The sequence below is a fragment of the Equus asinus genome, chromosome 10 (genome assembly GCF_041296235.1).
Source record: "Equus asinus isolate D_3611 breed Donkey chromosome 10, EquAss-T2T_v2, whole genome shotgun sequence".
In the NCBI taxonomy this organism is placed as follows: Eukaryota; Metazoa; Chordata; class Mammalia; order Perissodactyla; family Equidae; genus Equus; species Equus asinus.
In genome coordinates, this window is record NC_091799.1 from 77,947,867 (window position 1) to 77,975,035 (window position 27,169).

At 42.2% G+C, this 27,169-nt stretch overlaps 1 protein-coding gene and 1 long non-coding RNA gene across 19 annotated transcripts in view; one reads left to right on the top strand and one right to left on the bottom strand.

Moving 5' to 3' along the window:
* The window catches only part of OSMR (oncostatin M receptor), a 61,320-nt gene extending 56,764 nt beyond the window's left edge, over positions 1–4,556 (bottom strand). For 4 of the 8 annotated variants that reach the window (XR_011506498.1, XM_044779399.2, XM_044779397.2 and 1 more), the window contains exon 1: positions 3,950–4,556. The gene's annotated coding sequence lies outside the window, so the exon portion shown is untranslated. The remainder of the gene's footprint in view (positions 1–3,949) is intronic. The other 4 variants (XM_070519744.1, XM_070519745.1, XM_070519743.1 and 1 more) reach the window with 4 other exon arrangements.
* The window catches only part of LOC106824690 (uncharacterized), a 190,290-nt gene continuing 167,232 nt past the window's right edge, over positions 4,112–27,169 (top strand). For 7 of the 11 annotated variants that reach the window (XR_011506500.1, XR_006533445.2, XR_011506499.1 and 4 more), the window contains exons 1-4: positions 4,112–4,250; positions 4,774–4,954; positions 6,285–6,586; positions 7,426–7,492. This is a non-coding gene — a long non-coding RNA (uncharacterized lncRNA). Of the gene's footprint in view, positions 4,251–4,773; positions 4,955–6,284; positions 6,587–7,425; positions 7,493–7,598; positions 8,842–10,276; positions 11,526–15,183; positions 15,262–18,428; positions 18,917–27,169 lie in introns of those variants that run through there. The other 4 variants (XR_011506501.1, XR_011506503.1, XR_006533447.2 and 1 more) reach the window with 4 other exon arrangements.

Here is a 27,169-nt window from a genome sequence, read left to right on the forward strand (position 1 = left end):
TTATGTATTTTTGTTGTGGTTAGTGCTGTGGAGACTCCTAGCAACCCTGTGGACAGCAGAGTGGGAACCCTGCCCAGTCTTTGTGTGCCATCCTCTCACCTTCCAGCTCTGTATCAGACAACGCTTCACTGCTATTCATATGGTTTTCATGGCCAGTTTTTTCCGAAGTGGGTGGCCAGGTCCTTCCTCCTAGTCTGTTTAGTCTGGAAGCTCCCCTGAAACCTGTCACCATGGGTGACTCTGCTGGTATTGAAATACTGGTGCCGCAGCTTTCAGCATCACAGCAACATGCAGCCACTAGAGTATGACGACCGCCAGACGGGCGGTGTGGTTTCCTGACCAGAAATGAACCTGAGCTGTGGGGGTGAGAGGGCCCAATCTTCACCACTAGAGCACCATTATGCATTTTACCACCACCACCAAAATAAAGCATTGCACTAGAAGAAATATTTTCATCTTCTATAACAGACAAAGGATTAAGGTCCTGAATACGCAGAGAGCTTCTTCAATAAACAAGAAAAACAAAAGGCAACGCAATAGAAAACTGAGCAAAAGAAAGGAACAGTGAATTCACAGAAGACACATACGACCCATAAATAATTAGAGATATTAAATTGCAGCAGTAATCAGCAAAATGCAAATTAAAATGCCTTATTGGGTTTTACTCATCTACCAGATTTGAAAATTCAAGTTAAAAAACAAAAGGAGAGGGGCTGGCCCCGTGGCCGAGTGGTTAAGTTCGCACGCTCTGCTGCAGGCGGCCCAGTGTTTCGTCGGTTCGAATCCTGGGCGCGGACATGGCACTGCTCGTCAGACCACGCTGAGGCAGCGTCCCACATGCCACAACTAGAGGAACCCACAACGAAGAATACACAACTATGTACCGGGGGGCTTTGGGGAGAAAAAGGAAAAAATAAAATCTTAAAAAAAAACAAACAAAAAAAAAAACAAAAGGAGATAACGGCTGATGTTAGAAGGATGAGGGAAACAGATTCTTATCCACTGAGTTTAAATGAGTACCTGGGGTGTGGACAGGGATGCAATTTGAAGGGTTGTATCTATCAAGTTGAAAAACGGACGAATCCTTTGACCCAAGAACAACCCTCCAAGATTCTATTCCATGGAAATACTCAGGCGGAAGCACAGAGATGAATGTACAATTTCCCTGAAGCACTGAGCTAATGCTGAATAATTTTAAACAAACCAAATGTCCATGACAAGAGAAAGAATGGATAAATCATATTGCTTCTTTAGAATAACATGTAGCCATTAACAAAATAGACATGGAAAGACCTCTAAGATATGGGAGGGAAAAAGTAAGCTACATGATATATAGTAAGATCTTATACATATATTAAAACATACATATAGATACATATTATGCACATGTATAGAAAAGAAAAAAATCCTGGAATGCTATTTACCAAACTCCACTCCCCTTTTCTGAGTGGGAGTAGGTGCGACAATGCTACTTGTCATTCCATAGACTTCTCTGTTGTTTGAATGAGAATGTCTTCACTTATTATTTGTATTATTTTTAAAACATAAAAATAAAATACAGACTACCTGGAGTAAATAAATGCTGAAAAACGAGTAGAACTAAAATGAGAAGAAAAAGAAGACTGTGAAACCAAGAACACAGCTGCTGGAAAAGTAACTGTCTCCTCCTGCAGCTAGGAGGGGTGCTTCTCACAATATTCTATTTGCTTTATTTTTGCCCATTTCACATATAATTTTTTAAAGCAAGGAGGACTTCCTCCTCCAGGGAGAGGACAGCCGGGGCTCATTGTTCCTGTAAGTGAGCAAGATGACATTACCTTTGATTTCCTTCTATCCACGCCAGCAACGCCCCAGCCCAGTCCCACAAGGGAAACACACACTCCTTCTTGTCAACTCACATTACCACTGATTCCTCTTTCAAAACCACAATAGTTTTCCTGATTTAGTTCCTTTTTCAGGACAAAAGGGTTATAAGAAATATCAGGGACTCTGGATCACCTCCGTGCACCCGTGAAGGTGTTCCTGGTCTTTCAGGTTAAAGAAAGGGATAGAAGGAAAGAGACCGAGTGTGTAAGTAAGTGCTATCCCCAAAGTGGTTCGAGTTCCCATTGTACACCTAGCACCAGTCCTTTTCTCTCAAGGTGGCCTTTGACACAAAAGGCTTAGACTCCTTTGCTGGGACAACAAGAGACAGAACTAGGACCAAGATGTAAGCCAAAAGGAAGCAAGCTACCTCTGAGAATTAGCTCTGTCCAGCAATGAAATGTTAGGTGGTGAGTGCCCTGTCACTGGAGGCATTCTAACAGTACCAAAATGCTACCAGGGGAGATGCAAAACTAAGCATGCCCTGAAGATTCTGAATAGGTAGCTTAAATTGGAGTCCAGTGCTTTGAAAAGCTGCAAGAATGATTCTGAAGCCCAGCTAAGTTTGGGAACCCCTGCCTACTATGACTGGGGCTCTTCAGCCTCAAGGATCTCAGTGCATTTTAAAGCAGTGCAGGAGAGAGTGAAAGCAGAACAATAATGAAGCACCACCCCCAGGGCCACTGCAAAAACGGTCCTAGAGTTTGACATACATAGTGCCTATAAGCCAAATTCCAAGGCCAAATCCTGACTCTGTCACCTGCTAGCTGTGTGACCACAGACAAGTCACTTAACTTCTCTGGGCCTCAGTTTCATCACTGATAAAATGAGAATGACAAGATAACTACCTACTTCATGGGTGAAACTTAAACGAACTAGCACAGGTAAGATACTTAGAATGGTGCCTGGTCCATAGTATGAACCATTGTTTGGAAACTGAGGCTGACGTGATAAGGAACTTGACCGAGTTCCAAAGTCAGTATTAGATGTGGCAATAAGACCCAAGGCTTCTTTCCCTCCACCTCAAATTAAATACACTGCATTCCATTCTACCGAAACCTCTGCCTACATCGACCCCACATTCACTCCTCTTGAGCTGGAGAATTAGCTTGTTCACAAAGCGTCTTCAAGCTTGAAGGTTACCAAGTGGCCTTTCTCAGTGGCACCTAGCATTGTGGCTCCTACCACATGGCAGGGGACAGGATGGATGGATGGGTAGGCCGATGAAGGACAGGCCAAGGACTGTCAAGAAAGGACTCACTGTGTCAGGAGCAAAGCCCTGGGCTCCATGCTCTCAGCGCCACTACTACGAGCTCCCATGGTCTTGGACAAGTTCCTGACCCCTCTATGCCCAGGTTTGTCTACAAAGGGTGGTGGCGGCGGCAGTTACAAATGCTTGGCTGTAGCTGCCCAACCTGCCAATCCGTGCTACTTCGGTCCATGCGGCTGAAGAAGGTGGGCGTCCTCCCGAGACTACCGCATCACCGCGATGTCCTCGCTCCACCTGTGTGTGAGCGCCTCCCACTTCTAGGTGCAAAAGCAGACAGGATGGAGGGATATCACCGACTCCGAGAGGACTCACTCTGCCAGGTGGCAGTTCAGGGTGCGCAGGGGGAGGTTGAGGGCAGCAATGAACGCCCACGGCAGTGTGTTGGGAGAGAGGCAAAAGAGGACCAAATGTAAGTTTCAACTCAGCGAACATTCCCCCACTACTTGCGAACCAGACGATGGATACTGAACGCAAAAGCAGAGTAGGAAACGTCGCGGTGGACCGAGCAGTGTGCGCTCTGGAAAGAATGACACCTTGAGCGTCACGCACCAGGTAGGCGGGCCAGAGGCGGGGACCCCTCAAAGCACCATCTCCGAGCGATGGAAGCCCGAGCCAGCACGAACGCGGGGCACAGGCGGCGCGGCGCAGGGGAGGCGGGCGGCGGGCTGCATCGCTGTGCCCTTCTCCCCGCGCCGCGCCGGCTCCGCGCGTCGGAAGAGCCACCGAGGGCGGGCGGCGCGAGGGCGCGCGGGCGGGGAGGCTGCGGGGGACGCGGGGCGCGGGGGCGCGGGCCGGGCGGGCGTCAGGGGTACTCACCCTGCGGGCGGCGGGCTCCGCGAGCCGGGCCGAGTCCTTGGCGACGCGGGGCCCGCGGATGCGGACGCGGGTGTGGACGTGCAGAGGCGGCCCCGCGCCCGGCTATGAATCAGCTGCGGGGCGAGCGCCGAGGGGCGGGAGTTACGGGAAAGCCGCGGGGGAGGGCAGAGGGGAGGACTTTTGCAATTTCCCGTCTAGCTGCGCACTCTTGGCACTCCTGGGACTCGCAGGAATTCGCCTCCTTTTGGTCCCCGGAGGAAGCAGATGGGACCCTGCGGGGGACGGCCGAGCCCCTGCGGAGGTGCGGCCCCCGGAGTTGGCGGGCGGGCGGGGACCGGTGGGAAAGGAAGTGGGAGAGGCCTGCGGAGGAAAAGTGGAAACCGAAAACTCCGCGGCCCGGGCGTCGCGCCCCGCGCGCCGCGCTCCTCCTGCCCCGGCCCGCGGCCCCGCGGCGGGACGCGGAGGGAAGCCGGGTACCGCTGAGGCCGGCGTTATCGCGCGGGCCCACTCGTTATCCCAACCTGGAGGCAGAAAATCTTCCAGCAAAAGATAAGCGCTCCAGCCAAACTTCGGACACTTGTTTCTGTTTGGCATTCAGAGTAATAAGAACGTCAGAATTCTAAGATCCTGGTTTTGGTTCCCATCCGGAAACAACCTGTCAAACAAAGTTTCATCTGTAGCAACAGTCCTGAAACTTTCGTTTCACAAAGAGCTGTGGATGCTACAACATGGCTTACTTTTCCTCTTAAAAATGCCATCCAGTGTTTGAAAGGCAGATTTCAAAGATATGGGCTTTGAAATACATATTTGTCCTCTCTTTACAGTGATATGGTAGATTATGGAAAACCATATCGACTTTGGAGCCGATGTGGAGAGCATCCTGGTACTGCCGCTTCTGTGGCAGCGTCGGACCCAGAGAGGAGAGCAGTGGGGCCGCAGCGTGTGTAGGACTCGCAAGGATGCCCGATGGCGCTGCAGGCTTGTTCATGGGGTCAGCTAAGCCAGGTCTGGTTCGGGTTTGGGGACTCGGAAAAGTATCACAAATGGCAGGGACTTGTGGGTCGAGGAACCAAGGGTGATGAAGAAGGGTCGCCCATGAATCATGTCTTAGAATCACTTCTTGAACTGACTGGACGGCTCAAAATAATGTCAGGATGAGCCCAAATGTTACTTTTATGTTTGTCTACATTTCTTTGTTTCTCCCAATGTCACCCCAGGGAAAGAACTTTCTTTTTAAGTTCTTAAGGCTTAAATACACTTAATATCTAATGGTGCCTCGCAGACCATGGTGCACAGTAAATATTTGATGATAACGAAGAAAAGTTCTTTTGCCTAAATAAATGCATGGTCATTTGCCACACCTCTCCTTATTTCCAGAATTTTAGCATCCATTAGTTTAGCCATCTGCCTGTCTGTGGAAACCTTGTCAAACCAGGTCCCAAAGGGTTGGGAAGGCTTTCTGATTCTGTATTTCACTGTATGAAAAAATGTTAATTTCTTCTTAATAGAAACAATTCAGAGAGGTGTTTCATAGAACAGATGTGATGCCAAATGAAAATATTGAGTATGAAGAATTTCTGCAAAGTGAGTCTTAGCTTACTTTGGGCTCTTATTACAATAGAAGGAAACTAAGGTGCAAAAAAAAATCGATGCTGTTGGTTCACAACCTTGGCAGTTCCCAGGGTGAAATTTGAAACTGGCCACCTTACACAGAGGTCAAGGAGAAACCAGAGAAAGACCCAGACGGCTCCAAATTGGTAGGTGGCAGTTTTAATAAGCAAGGAAATTTACATAGGAGGCTTGTCTTGGGCAGCCACAAGACTAGATCTCTATACCTTCTTCCAGAATCTTTGAAGTCTATATAGAACACTGTTGAGTCACTTGTACAGTCCAGATGGTCTCAACAACACATTGCTCTCTCGAGGCAGCATCCTTAAAGTGGCTCCTAGTATGGCAACAGTGGGCAGAAGATACCTTCCAAGGACAGGGGAGGGAGTAAGGAGCCCCTGATTCCCCAGGTCCAATTTGAGGGTCAACCAGAGGTCACGTCCTCTCAATGACCTCCTCCAAGAGAAGCCCATGTAAAATTCATTTATTTTGTGCACCATTCTAATCTCTTAAATTTATCCCTCCTTCTAGAGTCTAGTTGCTATAGCACCTGTACATTTGTGATCATATTCTTAGGATGTTGTAGTAGGTTGAATAGCAAACTCCAAAAATTCATGTCCATCCAGAACCTCAGAATATAACCCTATTTGGAAATATTGTTTTTGCAGATTTAATCATGTTAAGATGAGGTCATACTGGATTAATCCAATGACTATTATCCTTATAGGAAGAGGAAAATTTGGGCTTGGGCACAGACACCCAAGAGGAACGCCACGTGACTACTGAGGCAGAGATTGGAGTTACTCTCCCTCAAACCGAGGGATAGCAAGGATTGCTGGCAACCTGAGGAAGCTAAGAGAATGGTACAGAACAGATTCTCTCTCCGAACCCCTAAGAAGAAACTCATCCTGCCAGCACCTTGACTTCAGATTTCTGGGCTCCAGAGCTGTGAGAGAATAGATTTCTGTTGTTATAAGCCGCTAGGTTTGTGGGAATTTCTTAGAGCAGCCCCAGCAAACTGATACATAGGTATGTATGTGATACATATTCCAAAGGTTAGTTTTTAAATTAGCCTGAAAAGAGCTGAAATGAAAAAGATGAAAAATACCAGCAATTTATTGAACTAGGAGTGGAAATACCCTTCCTTGCTTAGCATTGATGAGATGATGTTGGAAAAGTACATATTGATTCTGCTCCGTTTGACACTCCTCCCTAATGGTCTCTCTTCTTTTGGTTTCAGTAACACAACTTTCTCTGCTTTCCCCCCATTTTCCTGACTTTCTTCCCTGTCACCTTCTTCGACTTCTTGTTCTCCCCTTGTCCCTTAGATGTTGGTGTGTCCCAGGGCTCTATCCTTGACATTCTTCTCTGAGTCCACACATTCTCCCAAATAATCACACCCCTGCTCCTGATTTCAGTGACCTCTTATGTAGGTCAAATGCCCTTCCCATTGCAATTATTTTATCTGAACTCCAGACCGGCTTATTTGTACATCAAAAATCGATATGTCCGAGTTCATACTCTTCCCTTTTCCCCCGTTTGATTCTTGGGAATGACCCAACCTTTAATTTAGATACCAAATCAAAAAACCTGGGAATGATTCTTGATCCATCCTCTCTCACTTTCCATCTTCCACCAGAAAGTCTCGTATGTGTAACTATTACAGGGGAAGCATGAGTGGAATGTACCCCTACCCTCCAGTTTCTCAGAGGAAAAATAGTTCTGTAACTGTCAGGAACATTATATAGATATAGATATGGATATAGGTATAGATATAGCTATATAAAATAAGCTATGTAAATTATGAAATATAATTATGATTCTATTTGTTCAACTACTATAAATATCTATAATTACCTGTTTGGCAGTATGTGGTAACCAAACTGATGGCGTCTGAAGGAAGTGGGAGTCTTCTGAAGAAAGTGGCTTTGTCAAGTAAGTGGATGATGATTTACAATCACCCTCATGGTTAAGAATTTTTCTTTTTTTCTTTTTTTTTTTGCATATTATCACATTTGACATTTTAAAAATTCGCTTTTAGGTCTTAAAGCATGCTGCTGTGATTATAATCGTTGGTGCTACTGACATTATTTTAAGAAAACTTGATGGAAATTAAAATGTTATCTTGTAAATGTATTCTGGTACTGTGAAAAACTAAATAGGCCTTCCGAAAAAATTTTAATATAAATGTGCCATAAAGCTTGATTGGTTAAGAGACATATATCTCTTCCAAATGAAAAAAAAAGAGAGAGCCAACAATGACAAAGCAAGATGTTGAGTGTTCGAGGGCCGCGTGGAACATTCACATTTTATCATTTCAAGGGATTCCATATAATTACTTAATTATGAATTGCTTTCCTTTCAATATCTGTTAGATGAATTTAAGTGAAGGATCACGTCATCCTTAATAGTTGTAATGGAGTTTCTTCCTTGAACTAGATATTATTTGAAGATCAGTTGATTGATTTTGCACATTCTACCCTCTCCTGGATATTGTAATTGTGTTCACATCTTGTTGCAGAAATCATTAGAAACCAGACAATGGGGAGAACATTTTCAATCTTCTACTGTTTTCCGCCTATGGGCTCTAGGAAGAATGTTGAATATGTGTTTGTTTAGATAGCCGCTTTTATTCTCTTGACGTGTGGTTATGGGAATTCATAAATATGAGAGCAATAGTTACTGCTGAAGAATAGCACATTAATACAGTAAGGGGGAAGTACTTTAGGGAAGAATTAGATGGGAAATTTAGGGACTTTAGAAAACTATTTGCTAAGCTTTATCTAAAATAAACCTATAGTCATATTTATAGTTAATTAAAGCATCTCTTACAGACAGCATGTAGTTGGGACTTTTTGGAAAGTCTGTTCTGACAGTCTCCACACTTTAATTTGCTAGGTAGTGCTTAGCACACTTACATTTAAGGCAATTATTGATTTGGTTCGGTTTAACTTTCCATTTTGCCATACTTTATCTGTTTTGTTCCCTCTTCTATTTCTCCTTTTGCCTTTTTTACATTATGTAAATATTTTTTAGAATTTCATTTTAATTTGCCTTTTGGTTTGTTGTTATTCTGTGTGATTTTTTTGGTGGTTGCTGTATGGATTGCAATATATAGCCTTAATTTTTACTGTTTGCCTGATAATATTGTACCATTTCACATAATAGGTACACACCTCCTGTCCTTCACATTATAGTTGTAAAATGTGTTACATTTATGACAAAATAAAACCAGCAATGTGATGTGTATTTTTTAAAAATTAAAATGTTCTTCACTCATTTCCAAAGATCTGTTTTCATCTGATCTCCTTTCCCTGAGCCTGAAGAATTTCCTTTAATATTTTTTTTTTTTTTAGTACAGGTCTATTGGAGATACAATCTCTTAGTTTCATTTTAAAATATCTTTACTTCATTTTATTCTTGAGAGATATTTTTGCTGGACGTAGGATTCTGAGTTGAAAGTTTTTTTTCTTTAAACAATATGGAGATGTTGTTCCACGCATGGTTTTCTGGCCTCTATTATTTCTGTTGAGAAATCATCAGTTATTCAATTGCCTTGGATATATAATGTGTCATTTTTCTCTAATTGCTTTCGATATTTTCCCTTTCTGTTTGATTGTCAATAGTTTGGTAATGATATACCTAGAGACTTAAAAATTATTGTAATCATTCATCCTGCCTCACATTTGTTGTTTCTTGAATTTGCAAATTTATGTCTTTTACCAAATTTGAAAAATTTTCAGCTGGAATTTCCTCAAATTTTTTGTCTCCCCCATTATCTTCTTTCTCATCTCTTTCTGAGACTCTCGTTACAAATATGTTAGGCCCCTTCATATAGTCCTAAATACCCATGTGGCTCTATTAATTGTTTTCAAATCTTTTTTCTTTGTGCATTTTAGATTGGATAATTTCTAATGAACTATCTTTAAGTTTACTAATTCCTCTCCCATCTTCATGCTGCTATTAAATCTGTCCAGTAAATTTTGTATAATAGATAGTGTACATTTCAGTTCTAGAATTTTTTTGTATCTTCTATTTCTTTACTGATATTTCCTAACCTTTAGATCATGATGGGTCTATTTTCCTTTAACTCATTAAGCATGGTTATGATTGCTACTTTTAAAGCATTGCTTGGTTATTCCAACATTTAGATAATCTCAGAGTCAATCTCCATTGATTGTTTCTCTTAAGAGAATGGATCGTTTTCCTGGTTGGTTGGTTTATTTGTTTCCGGGTTGTCAGGTAATTTTGGCGTGCCACCTGGACGTGATAAATATTATGTTATGAAAACTCTGGATTCTGTTGTGTTCCTACAGTGACATTGATTTTCTTTTCAAATGGGCAATGAACATGGTTAGACTCAAACTGCAACGTGATATTGCTGGCAGTAATAGCAGCTCAAATCTGAGTTCAGGTTTTTTGGTCTTGGACTGCTGTGAGTTTGCCTTGCGTAATAAGCATGATTCAGAAATTATTTGTGACGCGCAGTTTAAACACAGAATATGAGCTTCTTCCTCTCTAGCTCTCTCTTTTCTGTGATTTCACACCTCACTTTCCAAAGTGGTCGTCCCAAATTCTGACCTCCAGCTCTTCAAGATAGAAATATTGTGTACTTTCTAACAGAGTTTTCGCTACCCCACACTGTACGGACTCGGCCGGTCTCAGGCTAAGGGCCATAAAATGTGAGAAACTCACTCTGTGATCTTTCCCTTCTTCCAGGTGTTGACTGCCCTCCAGAATCTTCCTGCTATTTGTCATTCTCCACTGCTTTTAAAGACTTTTAAGTGTTTTTTAAAAAAATATTTTTTCTGGTGTTTTATATTATTATATGCAGGAGGAGCAGTTCAATAAGAGCCATTCAGCTGTGACTGGAAGTGGCACTCCCTACCGTTATATTTTGAAATGCTAAGTGACTAAGTTATTGGAGGAAAATAGTATGAACTCCTTCCTTTGCTCAATTAGATTTCTCTCCAATAAAATATTCTTCTGAAACAATCCAGTTTTTCAAAAGATTGAAATATATTTACTTTAGACTTCAATCTAGAAATTGATGAAAATCTGCTGAAATCATGTAAAGTTTCTATTATCTTAAATATCACTTTAGAATGAAGATTTATAAGATTAATGCCACTATAATACAAATGAAAGACTTTTAAGCAAAAAAGAGTAGTCGTCAAACTTGTCCTTGTATTTCCTCTGAACTTTATCCAGATGTCAAGAACAAAATTTATTTGTGGGAGCTACAGTAAGCTAAGTTTTTCTCCTTGTGATTCTATTTGTGCTTAAATTAATTTTATCTACATTGAAATGAAAACTTCCTGAAGGCATTCACTTCTATATTCAATCTTGTCAGCTTCTTAAATGTAGCCTCTTTCATCCAGTTCTTACACAACAGCAATTATTTCATCCATTATCAAATATTATCAGATGATACTTAGTCACTTTGAAATAACGCTCAGGTAGTTTCCACACTATCAAGGCATTTTGGGGGGAACATGCCGAGGAGAAATGTTCATTCAAATTCAACACAAAATCACCAAGCTAAACTAGAATAAAATGAAACACCCAAGAAGGAGAGAAATGTTATTACATCAGTGTTATTAGATCTTGTAGCAAAAATAATCATAAGAACTTGTCTTCCTAGAAATTTTTGGAAATGATGCCTAAAGATGAAGGTGTAAATGTTTTGAAAAAGGATGGCAATAGACAATTTCTTTTGAAAATCCCCCCGTTCTTAGCAAGAAGAAAAAAATATTCACTTGATTGGAAATTTCAGCTTACAAACATTCATAGTGGCAGAATTATAATAGACACACATACACATCACACACACACACACACACACACACAGACACTCATTAGAAAAACATTGTGGGGGAAATGGAGAGATGGTAGGAAGAAAAAGAACATTGTAATAGCAACAAACTAGTAACAACCTGAAGATTTTCGAATAAAAGACTGAAAACTCTTTATGATTCATCCTTTCAAAAGAAGGAAAATTATCTGTATATGCAGCTATGGAATATGTCCAAGATATACAATTGAGTGAAAAAAGCAAGAGTCAGAAATGTGTATTTGGTATGTCCATACATCTATTTAATTTGTTAATTTTTATGGGGTATATACATAAGCATGTTTTGAGTACGATTACAAGAAATTGCTAACCGCTTGTCCTCGGGGAGAAAGTCTAAGAATGCAAGTGGTGTGTAAGGGGCACTTGTACTTTTCATTTTAGACATGTTTGTGCAGATTAGTTTTTCGTCATGTGTTTTTATTTTTAAAAAATAGTAATCTCAAAAACCAAAGAATACCTTAGTTAATTGAGAAGGAACCTCATTTGTTATTTATTTTGGTTGTTCTGCTCAATTTATAATCAGTTGTAATCTCTCTAAGGATATAAAAGGAACAAAACTAATTGCCTCTGAGGAAGAGAACTGGGTGACCGAGGGACAGAAGGAGAGTTTTAACTCTTCCCTTTTTTAATCTTTCAAGTTTTCATCCACACAAATATATTATTTGGTAAAAAAAAAAAATTTAAAGTAAAAAACCCCTGATGATTAACCAAAAAAATGAGACACTGATCTGAAGTGTTGTGTGTGTGGGTCAAGCTTGTCAACTAGTGGGCTTCATCCGGCGTGAACAGACCTTTGGTTCCAAGGAGTCTGCGATTACGTGCGGGCTACACAGCAGTTATCTGAGAAATGTGGCTCCTGGCATCTAGGAACAGTTTTGTTTTTTTTTTTTCCTAGATTTGCACTTGAACTAACAACTGTTGCCAATCTTTTTTTTTTTTTCTTTCCTGCTTTTTCTCCCCAAATCCTCCCAGTACATAGTTGCATATATTTTTTTTTAGTTGTGGGTCCTTCTAGTTGTGGCATGTGGGATGCCGCCTCAGCATGGCTTGATGAGTGGTGCCATGTCCAAGCCCAAGATCCGAACCTATGAAACCCTGGGCCGCCCAAGCGGAGCACATGACCCTAACCACTCGGCCACGGGGCCGGCTCCTAAGTACAGTTTTTTGTCTGTTTGTTTGTTTTTTTTTGAGGAAGATTAGCCCTGAGCTAACTACTGCCAATCCTCCTCTTTTTGCTGAGGAATCCTGGCCCTGAGCTAACATCTGTGCCCGTCTTCCTCTATTTTATACGTGGGATGCCTACCACAGCATGGCTTGCCAAGCAGTGCCATGTCCGCACCTGAGATCCGAACCAGCAAACCCTGGGCCCCCGAAAAGCAGAACATGAGAACTCAACCACTGCACCACCAGGCCGGCCCCCTAAGTACAGTTTTTAAAGCTGGCTTCATAAAGCTGGGGGAACACAGGACTGGGTTGGGTGCAGACCCTCCCATGGGGAAGACGGAGCCCTTGTTCCAGACAGTCCATCACCAGACAACCTCAGCTTTAGGGGTCATCCTCCAGACAATTCTGCCTGTCTCTTTCCACACTTTCTTATGTTTTAAAAGTAGCTCTCTGTAGAAAACTATAAAATTATGCAAAAATATAAAGAAGAAAATAATAACTGTCTGCTTATTTAAAAATAGAAAAAAATCCTAACGCTTCTTTCTTACTTATGATAATGACATAATTGGCAATAACCAAAATGTTGCTATGTCCTTAGAGTAATAGAAAGTTGGAAACAACTTGCAGATCTTACATTTACTTATTTACATGAGGCATCACTGGGCTATGTGCAGTAACACACACAGGCTTTTTTCACACAGGTTATAGTCTGATGCTGCTTGGATTCTCTTTCCTCTTCCAGTGGGTGACTCGAGGATGGAGGCTGCTTCCATATTATAGCCATGCCATTGGGAACATGTGGCTTCCAGAGTTGCTTGCAGCAGAAGAGAGGGCGGGAGGATAACATGGATTGGTTTTAAGGCCAGGGCCAGTCACTTTCACCCATATTCCATTGGCTGGAACTCAGTCACATGATCCCAACCAAACTGCAAGGGAGTCTGGGAAATGGGAGTATCCCGTGTGTCCAGGAAGAGGAAACAGTAGCATGAAGGCATGAAGACATTGTCTGGGAACAGAAGGAAATTTGTTAGTAAAGTATGATATATCTTTACAATGGAATATCATTCAGCCATTGAAAATCAGAGTTCAAAGAGTGTTTAATGATAGGGTTGGCCCAGTGGTGCAGCGATTAAGTTCCCACATTGTGCTTTGGTGGCCCGAGGTTCACCAGTTTGGATCCTGGGTGCAGACCTACGTACTGCTTGTCAAGCCATGCTGTGGCAACTGTCCCACATATGAAGTAGAGGAAGATGGGCACGGATATTAGCTCAGGGCCAGTCTTCCTCAGCAAAAAGAGGAGAATTGGCAGCAGTTAGCTCAGGGCTAATCTTCCTCAAAGAAAAAAACAGAATATTTAATGACAGGAAAATGCTGGTTATGAAGTGAAAAAGCAGGATTCAGAATCTTGCAATTCTAATTTTGGAAAAACATGATATTTATTCACATATTATACACATATTAAACACATATTATAATCGTACACATATGTGTGCTTATAAATATAGATTAGAAGGAAATATAAAATTTGTTATTTGTGGTTCTCTCTAAATGGTAGGATTATAAGTCAATTTTTATCCTTTTGAAGAAATTGCTAATTTTCTTCAGTGATCACATATTTCTTTGAGAAGAAATGTGTATAATCTAAAACCAGGGTTTATTTTAAGTGAAAAAGACATCCTCAGATCATCTGAAACCAGAGCTGACATTTAAAAGTCCTTTATACATTGCTAGAGGCTGTGAATTTGAAGTTAGGCTATTAAAGTTTTTTTTTTTTTTAAATCAAGTCAGCAGAACGCAGCTTTCTGCTTTCGTGCTTATTTTCCCTCATAATATAGATGCCAGCCAAATTCCCTGTTGTTCACATTAATTGTGGTCCGAATCATGTATTAGATTTATTCCTTTGGGAAGGGGAAGCAGGTCTGAAACATATCTTTGTCAATTGCAAGTGTATGTTTTGCTCAACAGAGCAAATAATCAAACCAGGCCTGCCACTTTAAGAGATTTCAATCTAAGCAGACAGGGCTAACATGTCAATAGGCTTGGTCACAAAACCATGTGAAGGGAGTAATCACACACAGTGCTCACAGACAGCCACGGTGTGTGTTTCGGTGTGTGTTGCGGTGTGTTTGGAAGAGAGTGAGGGCCAGGCCAAGGTGGTTGGATGTTTTGATAGGAAAGAGCTAATGGAAACTCTGTTTCCTTCTACAGGGAGACTTTGTGGGTTAAAAAATAGATACATTTCAAAATATCCATATAGGCAAAGAATATTGACGTGATAGGAACAGACAAAATACAGATGCTCATTGAAAACAAGAAAATTTGCTCAATACGTATTTTTAATCCCTTGCGTTAGAAAAATTTACATGATCCTGCGCAAGGTTAATGAGGGCGTGGATCAACAGTTAATTCTCAAATGCTGCTGGTTGGAGTATAAATTAGCCTTTATACTACCAACATTTTCAATGTATGTTTACTTGGATAGAGAAATTGGGTGTCTAAGATGCCCCTTCCGCCTCACTCAGCAGAGATAATGTGGGTGGATGAGCAAGGGCTCCGCTGTCCTCCTGTCCACTTTCCTAACCTAAACTGTGCCTTCTCAATCCCTCAGCAGGCCTGGGAAGGTCCAAAGTGGCTCACCAAACCTGTCAGCTCACAGCATGACAAGCCGCAGAGAGGGACCCGAAAGAGCCCTCCAGTGGCCGCTTTTTAAAGAACAGGCTCCTGAACAAATCTGCTTCAAGTCTTATCACCAAGGCACCAACAGACAAGTCTGACATCCCAGGGCGTGGACGCCTGGCCAGCCACCCCCACCCCAGGTTCTGATACTGGCCGGGAACAGCCCTCTGACTCAGCTTTGCCTAAAATGAGGTCTGGGTGTTCCCCGGGTGGCGCAACCCCAATCCCTTCCCACCAGTGTGCCAATGCAGACAGCCAAGGAACCCGGCAAAATGCCCAAAGATGTTGTCTGGTGTGGCCTCCCATAGCTCACGAGGACACAGCGGTAAAGCAATTCCCTGGAGCAACTTAGGTTTCCAATTGCTTCCTTGGAAACGTGCAAATTAACTTTTAAAATGACCTGAATTATATAAGATTGAGCAAGTAGGGGTAAGGTTACACAGGTAGAAAAGAATAGGGGGCCCAAAAGAGGAACGTTTATACTTGCAGAGTGCTTATTGTGGCCAGGTATCAGGGCTGCCACATGCGCTGGAGTGTTGTGCCAGGCCACCCACAACTCTAAGGCACCTCTGTGCACATTAGCAAAAAGTAGGTGCCGGGCTTGGCAGAGAGACAGAGCCTTTGAGTGCAGCCACAAAGGCCATCCTCTCAGGCGTATGTCCCTGCATGCTGAGACACAGAACTTGGCCAGAGAAGTGGACTTGAGTTTAGTTCTCTGTTACCCTGCCCTGTTGGCCGGGCACCTTGGTGGCACAGATATATCAGCTGTCTTGAGCTTTTGCAATGTGGAAGGCACCCGGCCAAGGGGAAGAGTGAGAGCTGAAATCTAGTCCTTGCTTGGCTGGCCAGGTCCTGAGCCCCATGTAAGTCTGGAAGGGTCACCTTTGTGTAGCAAGCACAAAAGTGCCTTATGTGCTAGTATCTCTGGGTCCATGTTGTGTCATCCCCTAATGACTCTGTAAGGTAGGCAGAGGTGGATTTACTGTGAAGCTAATGACACAGACTTTTCCAAGATCTGGGGAGGGACCCAAGCACTGGTTCACATGGTCCTATTTTGTCCTAAAATTTGCGAAAGTAGGATAATTTAACTGTAGTCATTGAAAACTATTGTCACTTTTGATTGTAATATATATAATATTATATATTATATATATTATATATAATATAACATTATATATAATATATATAATAGTCTTTGATTTTTGAAAACTATAGCAACCTTTGCAGGCAGGTACAATTATTATGCACATTTATAACTGAGACACAGAGAGGTTAAGTAGCATTCTCTTAAGTGGTAGAGGCTGGATTTGTTGCAAGCTAACTGACTGCAGTGCCAGAAGATCATGAAGAATATGTGTGTTGTTTCTGAGGGGACAAAGCTTCCAGGAGAATCCTAACAGGTGCTGTTCATTCTTGCCCTAAATTCTCCAAGTGTCGTAATAGGTGAGAAACATCTTTAGATGTTATCCCAGCCAGAGGAGACTGATAAGAGGAAAGAACGAATTGTGGAGGTCAGACCAGAGAGATGCAGTGGTCATTTTGCAGCCAGTAGATGTTGTATGGCGGCTGGACCATACGGCCATTGTGATCAAGGAGAGTGGTATGTCTTGTGGCCGTTGTATTATTTAAGGTACTGTCTAAAACAAAACGCTATGGTTTACCTAAAAGCTACATTTATCTCCTTCTCATGTGACAGTCTGGAGTTGCGTGCTTTGGGTAGAGAGTGTTACTGAACACCAACACGGGTTCGTTTGTCCACCGCGTATGAGGGGCCGAAAAAAAACTGGCACGCCAGGCTTGTGGCAAGGAAAGCGGTTGTATTTGGGGTGACATCAGCTGGGAGGTGAGAGTAAGCACTCAGATTTATCTCCCCAAAGGAAGGACGGGAGACAAGGGGCTTTAAAGTTTGTGAAGAATGTGACTATGTGCAGGGAGAGAGGTGGCCAGATAAGAGAATCTACAGATGAGCGTCCTTGCTTGTCTGCTTCCATGGTGAATGGTGAATTCTGGCACTTGGAAACCAAGGAATTGGAGTCTGGGAAACTTCAATTTCTTGATATTCTCTGGACATCAGTTTTCCTGCAATAAACTTCAAGAACTCGCAACTCACCAACACTTCAGCGTGAGGCCACCTGGGCTTTTAACAATTGTAACTTCTACTTGTTATTCCAGCTGGAGGTCAGTGCTCTAATCTAACACTGATTTCATGCATATATGAAGCTCAGGGATACAAAGGTTAAAGAAACCTACATCTACATATGAATGTAACTAAAGAAGCAGGGCAAGGGGATGGGTGCTTTTGGTTTTGACCCTATATATGCTGGGTTTAATGGGCGGGTATCGATAGGGCAGCTCTGACATGCTAAATCCATGGCTTCTAAGAGAGCTCCAGCCATCATCTTTCTCCACCTAGACAGAAGGGGTGGTGAGAGTCCCTTGGTTCAGATGTAGCCACATGGTCACGTCTAGCTGCTTGAGAAGCTGAGAAATTAGTCTCTATTTAGGCTCAGGTAAAACTTGGAGGTTCTTTTACTAAAAAGAAGCAAAGAGGGATATTGGAAGATTAATGACAGTACCTACCAACACCATGAAGCCAAGACTAGTTTGACTTAGAAAGCTGTAAGGCCTGAGATCTGTGAGGAATGCAAGAACTAATATAAATCGTAGGATAAAGAAGGTGAAACAGACCTTGCCAGGAGGTAACGAGATATAGTCTTCATGGTGTTAAAAAACAATTTGACCAAGTAAACTGGAAGATCTAATTGGCTTTGTTAGGCGATTCATGAATCGGGTAGCATCTCATCTAGCAAGCAAAGAGATACTCCAAGGAGTTGTACAGGATAAAAAAGTTTTTATAGGAAGATGAGATGGGGCAAGGAGGCTATTAGCAAAAGAAAAGAAAGGATTATTTTTAGGCCAGGCCATCTTCTTTTTGGGGAGAAGGAAATGGCAAGGGTTTTATCATATACATTGCTGCTTCTTCCCCTAGGGGTGGAGAGGGCCCCCGTGGCAGATTACCTCATTGGTACTGGCTAGAAAATTCCAGACTGGTTGATTAAGATTACATTTCAAGGAGAAGTTGAAACTGCAATTAGGTTATGTATTAAATCTAGGTTTGGTGTTGTGGGCTTTAGCACAAGTGACGCCATCTTGGGCTTGTGGTTTTCTCTTTAACAGTGGGGCAAGGAGAAAAGTGGAGCACAAACATAGCAACGGCAGCACTTCAGGGAACTTTCCACAACTGTGGGCGATGATAACCTGACAACAGGAAAATGCAAAAGGAATCTGAGAGTCACTTCTCTTGACTCACAGGAAGACTTGGGAGACCCAAGAGAAGACCCCTTGCTTCAGGGAACAAGGAAAGGACAATTTAAAAAAATGACAAAGAAAAGAGAGATTGAGATCATTTTTAGTCATTATTTTTAGTCAATGCACAGCAGACTAAGTTTACCGACCCCTGAGTGAGGTATGATTCACTCTTACACAAGAACATGTGGATGATAACCACATCCTTCCCCTCCCCTTCTCAACTAAAGTTCTGGAAAGAGGACTATTTTAGGACTCGTCTCTATCTTCTTACCTTATCACCCTTCCAATGAAGCAGTCCCTGTTCTGGTCTCCAGAAACATTGTTATTGCCCAATTCAATAGATTCTTTACATTTTTACATAGTATTCCTCTGTACCATTTAACTTAAGTGATTTATGACACCAGGTTCTCCTGATTCTCTCCGGCTTCATTTTCTTCTTCTCTTCCCTAAACTGCTTCTCTTTGCACTGATGTGTTAGAAGTACCAAGTACCATTGCAACTTCTTCCTAGGTTTCAAAGACTGGAAAGCTAAGAAGCTACATATCCTAAACTCTCTTGCAGTTAGGGTTCCAGACATGTTTTAGATTCTGCCAATCAGATGGAGACTCCCATGGAGGCCTGTGGAGAGACAGATGGGATGCAAGGAAACTTGGAGAAGGATCTGATCAAGTTATTAATTGGATTCTTAAGAAATTTCATAACCCTAAAGCAGGTTGAGTCACTGCTTTACATAGCCTCCCTAGAAAATGCAGCTGTTCTGATGTTTCAGTTTCCTCGTGTATGTAGATGATTTCTGTGTCAGTCAGCTACTGTTGTAATAGTGCTGCATAACAATCCACCACAAAGTTCAGTGGCTTGTAACAACAACATTTGTTTTTGGTCGTGTTTTTGTTTTGGTGAGGAAGATTGGCCCTGAACTAACATCTGTGCCAATCTTCTTCTATTTTGTATGTGGGACACCGCCACAGCATGGCTTGATGAGTGATAGGCAGGTCCATGCCTGGGATCTGAACCCACAAATGCCAGGTCGCTGAAGCTGAGTGTGCGACCTTAACCACTGTGCCACCAGGCTGGCCAAGCAGCATTTGTATTTTTTTTGTTCACAGGTCTGTGTGTCATTTGAGGTAGCCCCGCTTCAGCCTGGACTTGACTTCAGGCTTCAGTTGGGTTCAAGTCTGCAATGTGTCTTCACCTTCTCCTTGATCAAGTTACTCAGGGCTTGTTCTTCCCATGGCAGATCACAAAAGCCTAAGAGAGAAGCCGATCACACAAGCACATTTAGAGCTGCTCTTGCCATATCCACTCACTTTTCTTTGGCCAAAATTAGACACCTGGTCAGGCCCAAATTCAGTGGGGTAGGGAAGTGTACTTGTCTTCTGGGGGAAGGTGGAGAAGGATTAATATTTTCTATAAATTAATCAAATCTATTCCAACTTGAGCTTAGAATATTTCTTTTGGGCTCCAGATGCTGCTTCTGGAGCATCTTCTTTGTGCTGATGCTGCTTCCAAGGTTGCCTGCAGAGATGAACATGGCCTGCCTATTGTTTAATAACTGCCAGTTCGTGAAATAAAGTAGGAAAGATTAAAGAGATTGGGCTTGCTTCTGCAGAGAAAGAACATTCTGGGCACCTGTGTGTGTGTATGACTAAAGATTCCTTTAAATATCAGTGGAAATTCAACATTTAAAGCCTTTGGTAATCTAGCCTCTATCTAATTTTTCAGTTTTCTCTCTCACAGTTTCCCTTCTAGAACTTCTACTGTACTCAAACTGCAACAAACAAAAACAAACCCCATTAGAAAAAAGGAAAGAAAGGTCTTGCGTGTATAGTGATACATTGTTGGGGAGACACATTCAGTCTCTTTTGCCATTTAAGAAGATATAAAGTCAACAAACAGCCTGACATAACTTTTATTATATTACTAAGTTTTCAAGTTAATCACCCAAGTTAAATGTCAAAGTATCAGTATTTTGATGAATTTTTCATCTGGAAATGCATCTGATTTCAAGCAATTTTTTTCCAAAGAGGACATAAATAAGGAAAGTCAGAGGCCTCCCACCAGTCTTTAACCAAGCCTTTCGCTAACATATATAATTGCTTTAGACAAAAACATGAAACTTTTGGAATAGGCTCTTTTTGGATAATCTATTTTAAAAAATAGGCGTATTCTTTCTTACGCAATTGGCTTCTCCCAAATCAGTCTTACCACTTAAGCTGAGTCAGGAAAACATCTGACTCAGAGGTGAGAGCAACCCATGCCTGTGAAAACAGCCTGGTGGAGGAGCCACGTCCAGGATTTACTGTGGGCTGAGAGTAAAGGTATGGAGGTTGAAGACCCCTTGGTGTGCCCAAGTATGGTTTCTTTATCTTTTCAAGGGACTTATTGTGCCACCCATCAGAGGGATAAATTTATTTCAATCCTCTAGAGACTATGACCATCAAAACCACCACAACTCCTTAGCTTCTTATCTAAGAGATCTAACCTTATTCTTTTAAAAACTGTGTTACGGAAAATTCCAAATACATACAAAAGCAAAGAAAATGGTATAAGGAACCCCACGTAGTCATCACCCAGCTTAAACAATGATCTGCTCCCTTCCAATCTTACACCGTTTCTGTGTCTATCCACTTTCCTCCATTCCATTGGACTATTTTGGAGCCAATCTGAAACATCCAGTTATTTCAACTGTAAATATTTCAGTGTGCACTGCTAAAAGATGAGGATTCCTTAAAAGAATCCAATGTCATTGTCAGGATCAATATTATAGATTAACTAAGCATAATGTATAAATTGCTATTAAAAAGAAAATTTAGTTGTCTTGGTAAGACACAGTTTACGACTGTTTCAAATAAGCACAAGACATCGTCTCCTATGGGTATCAAAATATGTAAACCACAAAGGCGTTAACCTATGAAACTTGGCATCAAACATATCACTTCAGCTCTCACTTTAATTGGAACAGTTTGATTCTATTTATTTCAAATAAATTCACAACAAGAGGTTTCCACATTCTGCTCAGCTGCCAGTTTGTTAAATTTTTCCTATGACTACTCTTGAATGATTTTCTGGTGAATGAGCCTTCTTTACAAAATTATATCTTCACCAATATCTTACTTAGAATGTCTTTTGAGCTTTACGTTTCCCTGCAAATCAACTTTTTTTTCTACTTGTACATTAAGATACGTTTTCACGGTGGTTTCACTGTGAAAGCAGCCATCAAACTTTGTCGCTGTAGCATGCCATCATTGCCTCTCCAACAAGTTTCAAGTGTTTAAATTCCAAGACATTTAATACTGTTATCATCAGCATTTCCCGAGAGGCTAACTGAAAATAAGGTGGTGGTGGTGTGTGTGTGAGCTTGTCATTGGAGAGCATCAGGGTATAAATAGCACTTCCATTTGAGCTCTAAGCATTGGTGGATTGCCCATTAGTTTAAAAAAATCATAATCACTGCAAATTTCCACTACCATGTGATACTTCTTTCTAGTTTTTTTAAAAAAAATTATTTGACCTTTATTGCAATAGCCTCTCAGAAATTAGGAAGAAGTTGACACGTGCCTTTATAATGAAGAAATATGTCTTCTTAGCACTGCTCTCTGAATCTCCCTTTGCTTTGTCTGTCCACTCTAACATGGTGCCTTTTGCTATATTTAATTCCTTGTCTTGGTCTATTTGAGCTGCTATAACAGAATATCATAGGTTAGGTGGCTTCTAAACAATAGGAACTTATTTCTTGCAGTTCTGGAGGCTGGAAGTCCAAAATCAAGGTGCTGGCAGATTCAGTGTCTCGGTAAGGGCGTGCTGCTTGATTCATACATGGCCACCTTACTGTAACTTCACATGACAAAACGGACAAAGTTAGCTCTCTGGGGCTTCTTTTATAAGGACACTAATCTCATTCATGAGGGCTCCACTCTCTTCACCTAATTAATCACCTCCCAAAGGCCCCACCTACAAGTATCATGACCTTGGTATTAGGTTTCAACATATGAATTTTGGGGGAGATGCAAACATTCAGTCTATAGCATTGCTATTCCCTCAAAGCCCACTAACATAGGTTCCTGGACCAGTTCCAACGTGTTTGTGTGTAGAGGTTTCTTCATACCAACAAGCAATTCTTGGACACTGGCAGGGTGTCCCAGAATTTAACACAATTCAACTCAGTTCTCACACTATCTACCTGGAGATAGCATCAGATTCCACAGGTAAAGGGCTCAGTCCCACGAGACAGCACTCCACTTCAGATGCTACTCACAAACCCAGGTTGTTACCTGTACTTCTGACTCACTGGCTATAAATCGGAGGTTCCCGTGACCCCCTCCTTGGATTCTATGAATTTGCTAGAGTAGCTCAGAGAATTCAGGAAACCTGATTTCTCTCTAGATTACTGGTTTATTACAAAGGATCTTAAAGGATAGGAATCAACAGCCAGATGAAGAGATGCACAGTGTGAGGTCCTGAACAAAGGAGTTTCTGTCCTCATGGAGCTTGGGACCCAGAGCTTGGTGGCACGTGGAAGCTTTCTTGTTCCCCAACCTGGAAGCTCTTGGAACCCCATCCTTTTGGGGTTTTATGGAGGCTTCATTACATAGAAATGATTGATTAAATCGTTGGCCAGTGATTCATTCAACCTCCAGCCCTTCCAGCCTCCCCAGAAACTTCCAACCCTCTATTCGTGGTTGGTACCTCTGTCAACCGCCCCCCAGCCTTAGGTGTTTTCCAAAAGTCACCTTCATTAACATAAGCCAAGTTGTGGTGGAAAGGGGCTTGTTATGAATATTAAGACACTCATTTCACCTTTATGGCTTTAAAGCGTTTTTAGGAATTGAGGAGAAGAGACCAAATATAAGAAAAGATGCTTCCGTTACTCTTATTGCTCAGGAAATTCCAAGGCATTTGGGAGCTGTGAACTGGGAATTGTGGATGAAGACCAAATATATATGGGAAACATATTTTGGTTATCTGAATGACTAAATATATATATATATATATATATATATTTCTTATAAATTACAATATTGCACCTCCAAATTGATTTCAAAAATTTAAAATTTAATACTTGATATGCACTTGTGCTGTAATGTTAATGGGTGATGATGGCTTAAGAGGTTGTCTTGGAAACACTTTCATCCCGATAGATCACCCTTGGGGACACTACGCCCTGATGTGAATACTAAGAATGATAAGAATGTCGTGTTTTTAAGACTGAGAACAGATGGAGGATGCTGAGTTCTTGCCTTTTATGGGAATGGAGGTGTTGAGTGTTAGTGAAGTAGGGTTTCACACAGTCCCTCAAATTGCTTTAGATTAAAACCTTCTAAAAGGGCAGCCCTGGTTTGCTTATTTTCTCTGTTCAGCAAAATATATACTATGCATTGTGTTTCTACTGACAGATGTGTTTCAGATTTGGTTTCTGCTTCCCAAGGGATAAATCTAAGGCATTCTTTTGACCATAGTCAATGTACAAACTAGGATCTCTGATAAATGTTTGTGCTATGAGCAAATATTTATGCTATAATGAAAAAATGTAAATATATGTGCATGTACAAAGGTCCTAGGAATTTAAAGGGTGCTAGAAATACTAGAGTGTGCCAAGGTCAGCTGTCATTGTGCCATATTCACAATTTTTCCCCTATATGTGTGTTATTATTTCTGAATGTTTTATTTTTATTATTTATTTATGTACTTTATTTTGTTTTATTTATTTATTTGTTCTTGCTGGGAAAGATTTGCGCTGAGCTAACATCTGTTGCCAATCTTCGTCTCTCTCTGTTTTTTTTGCCCCGTTTTTCCTTTTTTTTCCCTCCCCAAAGTCCCAGTACACAGTTGCATATTCTAGCTGTAAGTCCTTCCAGTTCTTCTATGTGAGCTACCACCACAGCATGGCTACTGACAGATGAGTGGTGTGGTTGCAAACCCAGGAACCGAACCCGGGCTGCCAAAGCAGAGTGTGCCAAACTTTAACCACTTTAATTTGGCTCCGAGTATTTTTTAAATAGTCAAAAAGCTTAGATACTTTAGCCTTGTCCTAAGCAGTAATATCTATGAAACCACTGGTTTGGTGTACTAATCATATTTTTATACACATTGTGTAAACACATAAGCATTAAAATAGAAAAAAGTACATTTTTTCTTTCTCTTCCTCTTTCCTTTCTGGACAATTCAGTTCTAAAACCATTAGATGGGTCATAGCAAGATAGAGTCCATAATTGGGGGTTGCAGGGGAAACCTGGGGGCCCAGGGTGGGATGTCAGAGTCCAAGCAGGGTGAGGAAGGTGTCCGCATGTGGGGACTAGAGCGGGAAAGCCAGAGCCAGAGTAGGGTAAGGAGGGCTTCTCAGGGAAGATGGTGTGATCTGGGGTGTGAGAGCTCCAGTAGGGTGAGGAAAGTGTTCTTGCTGAAGTTGGCTTGGAATGGAGAGTCAGAACCCAAGCAGAGTGAGTTGAGAGTCTGTTCTAAGGGATAACCTTGGTCTGGCATGGAGAGTCGACATCTGATCAGAGTAAGGGAGGTATTCCTGTGTGTGTGTGTGTGTGTGTGTGTGTGTGTGTGGTGTCTGTGTGTGTGTTGGGGGAGGCAGCTTTGTCCTATGTGAGGAGTCAGAGCCTAAGCAGTGTGAGGAGGGCATTTGCATGGGGGGATGGGGTGGAGAGGAGAAAAGCATGGGTATCAGAGCCCCAGCAGAGTCAGTAGAACATGCACACCAGGGAAGGGGTGGTGGTGGAAATAGGAGATTGTTTATATACCCCGCTCTGTCAGTAGTAACTCATAATCTTATTTATGGTCAGGGAGGAGACAGGGCATCATACTTTCTCTAGCTACTTCCTGCTAAATCAGGACATCATAGGGGGACCCTAGCATGGAAAAGAGTCACTTTCCTTTTGAATTAGAAGGAGGTTTAGATAGAAGAGAGCAAAGGTTTCTTTTAAAGATGTATTTTAGCTCTCCAAGGGGTTCCACCACCCACTTCCCCCTTGGCGCAAGTAGAGTAATCTCCTATGATTTGGGGGCTGCCTTGATCCGGGAGTGATGTATCCAGGGTTTCACGCCTGTAAGTTTTACCGATGAGTGAGTGGTGAGAAGAATCTGAAAGTTGGCCCGTCCATTTGGGTGACAGTTGGTTTTCAGGTCCCTGGTCTTTCCAGGTTTTCAGCAAAATGTGATCATCAGGTCGGAAGGCATGTAGAAGGACGTCAGGTGGATATGCAGACCTATGAGAAGCAACCTCATGGACAGAAGTTAACACAGAGCTTAATGGTTTAACATAATTAGCAATCATGGCATTCCTTAAAACGTCCAGAGAGTCAGTCCAGGGGGAAGATGCCTGAAAGGGTCTCTCATATAGAATTTTGAAAGGACTCAATTTAAATCCTCTTCGGGGAGCTACTCCAACCCGTAGTGGAGCACGGGACAGTGCCTTATCCCAAGTTAGCTGTGTTTCCTGACAGATTTTGGCAATGGTCTTCTTCACGGTGTGATTCATTTTCCCCATCTTTCCAGTTGATTGAGGTCTCCAAGGTGAGTGTAGTATCCATCAGATATCTAAGCTTTTGGACCCTTGTTGGGTTATTTGGGAGACAAAAGCCAGTCTGTTATCACCCCGCAACGTATTAGGCAGACCAAACCTAGGGATGATTTCTTGGTGAAGGTGTCCACAAACACTAACAAAACCCCAAAATTCCCAGCTCCCTGGGGTGTCTGGGTAAGTCTATTTGCCAGTCTTCTGTAGGCCAATTTTCTTTATGCTGCTGGGTGCCCATATGCAGGGGACCAGAAGCGGTCTTGGGGTTGTTCTTTGCACAGATTATGTAATTTTTAGTCACCTGTTGTATGGTCTTTTGTAGGTGGGGCCCTATGATGTACTTCTGGACCCATTAGAGTCTCCCTCTGGTGGCCAGGGCAATGCATTATAGCTACCTGAGCAGGCTGATTCAAAGCACCAAACAGTTTTAAGATTTTAGGGCCATGCGTGATTTCCTTTTTTCCTGCTATTAAGCATCCCCTTTCTTTCAGATGGCCTCATGAGCCTGAACTATGGCAAAGGCATAATGGAATCTGTGTATCTATTTACTCTTTTCTCTCGAGCTAGATATAGAGCCCAAGTGAGGGCGATGCGTTCCACCTTTTGAGCTGATGTCCCTGCAGGTAGGGCTTTAGCCTCTAACGGTCTCTTGTGAAGTTATGACCGCGAACCCCATGCATCTCTTACCTTGATCCATGAAGCTGTTGCCATCTTTGAAGAGTTCCAAGTTCAGTTCTTCCAGGGGACAGTCCGACAAATCAAGTTGGCTAGAATACATTGTCACCATAACTTGTTAGTCGTGTTCTAAGGCCTCTGATGTCTTACTAGGGAGTAAGGTGGCTGGGTTTAGGGAGGATGATACTCGTAGCCATACATTTGGATTTTCCAAAAGGACGACCTGCTATTTGCCCATCCTTCCTGAAGTGAGCCAGTATCCTCCTTTTTCTTCTAATAATGTGAGTACTTGATGTGGCACATAGACTGTGGTGGGTTGGCCCATGGTGAATTTTTCAGCTTTCTGCAGGATGTTGTAGGTAGCAGCTGTTGCCCTGAGGCAGGGGGGCCAGCCTTTGAAAGTCTGATCCAG